General features: G+C 38.0%; 1 pseudogene; it reads right to left on the reverse strand.

Annotated features, from left to right (window-relative positions):
• Window positions 1-1,411: 1,411 nt before the first annotated feature.
• LOC107809058 (uncharacterized) lies at window positions 1,412-4,620 on the reverse strand (annotated as a pseudogene).
• Window positions 4,621-5,322: the final 702 nt, after the last annotated feature.

The following is a 5,322-nucleotide window of genomic DNA, read 5'->3' on the forward strand; positions in this document are numbered from 1 at the left end:
ATATATATATATATATATATATATATATATATATATATATATATATATATATATATATATATATATATATATATGTCCAAAACGCCATTCTAAAACACGAGCAGCAGCCCCATCTAAAAGTCGGTAATATTAGTCTTAGGGTGTGTCTGGTATGAACGATTTTTCAATTTTTTCATGTTTTATTGGCTAATATGTTTTGGAAAATAATTTTCTCATGAAATCATTTTCCTTTAATTAGAGGAAAATATTTTCTCTATCAAGGAAGGAAAAATATTTTCCAAAACTATTTTTCAACCTTCCCCATCCTATTCCTCATCCCCACCAACCCACTCTCACACCCTACCACATCCACCCCCCCACAACACAAGGTTTCCTACTCTAAATAAAAATATTATTAATATCACTTTCTTTTTATGTTATAGATAGAGTATTTTTTTCGTTTCAACATATGAGTATTTTTTTTCGTTTCAACAGATATAAAACAAGTATTTTCTTCATTTTAACAAAAAATGTGTTAGAAAAAGTATTTTTTTTCATTTTAATGAAATGATGTAGTAAAAAATATTTTCTTTCGTTTCAACAAAATGAGTATTTTTTCTATCATGTTGTAGAAAAAGTATTTTCTTTTATTTCAACAAAATGAGTATTTTCTTTTCATGATATCGAAAAGTATTTCATTTCAACAAAATGAGTATTTTCTTCATTTCAACAAAATGTGTATTTTATTTTCATGTTGTAAAAAGAGTATTTTCCATTTCAACCAAAAAAAGAGCATTTTCTTTTTAGTTATGGAACACAAATTTCAACGTTATTTTTGCGTAAAAAGTAAAGCAACATATTAGTTCCTTTGGATTTGTGTGAATTTTTAGAAGAATAATTAAATTCTTGAAGAAAATAGAGTCCTGAAAACGTTGGGTATTTTGGAGGGGGGAGAGCACAGAAAACATGGCTTGGGGGAAGGGGGTGAGGCGTGAAGTATTTTCCTAAAAAATATTTTCTACTCTCTGACCACAAATAATAGAAAATATTTTTCAAAAAAGTTTTTCACTCACCAACCAAACAAGAGAAAATAAGTGATAAATTCACTCATTTTCCATAAAAATATTTATCTACTCTCTGACCACAAATAATAGAAAATATTTTTCAAAAAAGTTTTTCACTCACCAACCAAACAAGAGAAAATAAGTGATAAATTCACTCATTTTCCATAAAAATATTTACTAGAAAAACATTTTCTGTGGAACCTTCGTACCAAACACACCTTTATGCCTACAGATTTGCTAGAAATTTCCTGAAAGAATAAGCCAAGAAGTAGAAAACCAAAAGAGAAGCATAGTTTGGAACTATCTCCAAAATGACTATGTTTTTAGAAGCTAAAGCAAAATGTGCATTTTTATCCTTTAGAGTTGGCACTACTAGTCCAAGAAAATTGAAGTTTCAATACACACTGCCAATTTATAGCATGTTTGGCCAAAAATTTACTTTTTTTTTGTGGCTAAAAGTACCTTTTTTTTTTTGGTCAAAAATATTTTTTTTTCTAAAGTTAAAATGTTTGGCCACGGTTTTAGAAGGGAAAAAAATATTTTTAAGAAGAAGCAAAAGCTATTTTTGAAAAGTTAGAAAAAGTACGTTTTTTCAAAGGTACTTTTGAGAAAAGTATTTTTTAAAATAAGTTGAGTTTAGAAGCTTGGTCAAACAGGCTATATGACTGGTATATAATTTAGAATCTCTTCTTCTTTTTAACGAGTTCCTCGAAGCAAAAGAATATTTTATAAGCGGATCATTTAATTTTCAACAACAACTCAGTAGAATCCTATACTAGTGGGGTCTGGGGAGGATAGAGTGTACGCAAACCTTATCCCTACCCCAGAGGGGTAGAGAGACTGTTTCTGAGAGACCCTCGGCTCAGAGACAATAGATCCGTAACAACAACAGAAACAAGAAAAATAATATTAGCAACGTAAGAGACAGCAAATAAATGAAAGGAATAACACAAATACTATGCAAAAGTGTGAAACACAATGTAAATCGCTAGCAGTCCTAGACAAAACACTATCAGACTAGCCGGTATATAAAGGAAAGATGCTCGACTACCCCTTAACCTACAACCCTAATGCTCGACCTCCACACCTTACTACCAAGGGCCATATCCTCGAAAATCTGGAGTCGTATTATATCCTGTCTGATCACCTCGTCCCAATGCTCCTTAGGCCGCCCTCTACCTCTTCTCGTACCTTCCAAAGCTAACTGCTCACACCTCCTAACCGGGACATCTAGGTTTCTCCTCCGCACATGCCCGAACCATCTAACTCGCGTTTCCCGCATCTTGTCGTCCACTGGAGCTATGCCCACCTTCTCCTGAATATCATCATTCCTAATCTTATCCATCCTAGTGTGCTCGCACATCCATCTCAACATTCTCATTTCTGCTACTTTCATCTTCTAGATATGTGAATTCTTGATTGGCCAACATTCAACCCCATACAACATGGCTGGTCTAACAACCACGCTATAGAACTTACCTTTAAGTTTCAATGGCACATTCTTGTCACACATGACTCTAAATGCTAACCTCCATTTCATCCACCCAACCTCAATACGATGCGTAACATCCCCATTGATCTCTACATCTTCCTGGATAATTAACCCTTGGTACTTGAAACTTTCTCTCTTGGGGATGACTTGTGAGTCAAACCTCACTTCCACGTCGGCATCCCTTGTCATATCGATGAACTTACACTCCAAATATTTTGTATTAGTCCTACTCAACTTAAAACCTTTAGACTCCAGGGCCTACCTACATACCTTTAGTCTTACATTAATGTCGTTTCGCGTCTTATCAGTCGGAATATATCATTAGCGAACAACATACAACATGGCACCTTCCCTTGAATATGGTCTGTCAGTGCATCTATCGTCAGGTCAAAGAAGAACGTGCTAAGCGCAGATCCTTGGTGTAACCCTATAACTACCGAAAAAAGCTTTGAGTCACCTCTCATAGTCCTAACCCGAGTCATAGCTCCATCATACATATCCTTTATCGCCCTAATATAAGCTACCGGCTAATCTTTCACCTCCAGGCATCTCCACTGAACGTCCCTAGGAACCTTGTCATACGCCTTCTCTAGATCAATAAACACCATATGCAAATTCCTCTTCATATCCCTGTATTGTTCCACCAATCTCCTGATAAGGTGGATAGCTTCCGTAGTAGAATGACCCGACATGAACCCGAACTGGTTTTTTGATATAGACATCGCCCTCCTTACCCTCCCTTCCACCACCCTCTCCCAAACTTTCATGGTATGCCTTAGTAACGTGATACTCCTATAGTTGTTACCATTCTGAATATCACCTACAGTGGAACCATCGTACTCCACCTCCACTCATCTGGCATCCTCTTCATCCTGAAAATAATATTAAACAGCCCAATCAGCTACTCCAAGCATGCTCTACCCATATACCTCCAAAATTCTACTGGAATCTCGCCTGGTCCGGTCGCTTTACCCCAACTCATCTTATGCATACTCCCACGGCCTCCTCAATCTTAATACGCCTATAGTACCTAAAGTCTCGATGACTCTCGGAGTTCCCCAATTCCCCTAGCACGATGTTTCCATCCCTTCATTCAAAAGTTTATAAATGTACAACTATCATTTTTGCTTAATCTGGGCATCTTCCATCAATAATCAACCTTCCTCGTCTTTGATGTACCTCACTTGATCTAGGTTGCAAGCCTTCCTCTCTCTCTATCTCTCTCTCTCTCTCGCTTTGGTCAGCCGAAATAATTTCTTGTCCCCACCTTGCGCCCCACTTCCTCATACAGCCGACCAAATGCAATAGTCTTAGCCTCCATGACCGCTAATTTTGCCTCCTTCCTAGCTTCAAATATATTTCTCCGTACACTCTCCTATGCTCCTCGTCGGTGCTCTCTACTAACTTAAGGGAAGGCCCTTTCTTTGCTTTTACTTTACCTTGGACCACGCCATTCCACCACCAGTCGCCTCGGTGCCTGCCTGAGTAACCCTTCAAGACCCCTAACACCTCTATCACCACCTCTCTTATACATTCTGTCGTCGTCGTCCACATAACGCTAGTGTCTCCACCACTCTTCCAGGTTCTCATAGCCGTCAGCTGCCCCTCCAACTTCCGCACATTATCCTTAGTCAAAACTCACCATTTGATCCTAGGTTGATCCCACACAAATATCTTCCTCTTTACCAAGATACCGATATCCATTACTAGGAGCCTATGTTGTGTCGCGAGGTTCTCACTCGGGATCACCTTATAATCCTCACACAACCCCCTATCACACCTTTTGAGGAGGGGATAGTCAATCTGAGTGTTAGCCACCATACTCCGGAAAGTAACCAAATGCTCCTCCCTCTTCGGAAAAATAGAGTTCACGATCACCAACTCAAAAGCTCTAGCGAAATCCAATAGTGAAGTATCACCTTTGTTCCTATCCCTTAAGCCGAAGCCACCGTGCACCTCTCCATAGCCAGCAGTAAATGACCCAATATGACCATTGCAATCCCCTCCTATGAATAACTTCTCCGTAGGCGAAATTGTTAGATTTGATTTTAATGATGCAAATAATATATCTGTGTAGGAACTCATGGATAGCAATTGAAGGAATCAATTAGAGAAGATCAAGGAATCAAGGAGTAACTACGAGATGGAAGCAATCAATCAGGGAACTTAAGGAAAGCAATCCGAGATTAGCGAAGATCACGAAATCAATGGACAGTTACGAGATAGAAGGAATCAAGAGAAACAATACTGGATTAGAGTAATCAATCAAAGCCAAGACATAATCAATCAAGCCTAATCTTAAGGAATCAATCAAGTCAAACGTACCCAATCCGGAAGGTGCAAGATCTTGGGAAGCATATATGGAACATCAATCAAGGATCTCGTAATCATAGCCACTGTTGTATGACCTTATTCTTGGAAAGAATCAATTTCTTTCCAAGGATCAAATCTCTTGGGTTGGCAAATCTCTCCAGAAACCAAGCCTCTCTCAAAGTATTTAAACCTATAAATGTACCCTAGAACGATATACTTTGATCGAACCAAAATACCCTCTCTTTATTCTATTACAAACAAACATTGTAGCTCTACCAGATCTGTTATGTAACAAATTAGAGAAGAAAGAGAGAACAACACTGGTGAGGCATTGTATCAAAAAGAAATGAGTGAAATAAGCTCTAAGCGATCGGTGTAGATCACACCATTCTCTGTACTCTCGTAGAAACTCATTCACGAAAAGGAACTCACTTGCAACCCAAGGGGACTGGACTAAGATTCATATTGAATCCG

The sequence above is a fragment of the Nicotiana tabacum genome, chromosome 8 (genome assembly GCF_000715075.1).
Source record: "Nicotiana tabacum cultivar K326 chromosome 8, ASM71507v2, whole genome shotgun sequence".
Classification (NCBI taxonomy): Eukaryota; Viridiplantae; Streptophyta; class Magnoliopsida; order Solanales; family Solanaceae; genus Nicotiana; species Nicotiana tabacum.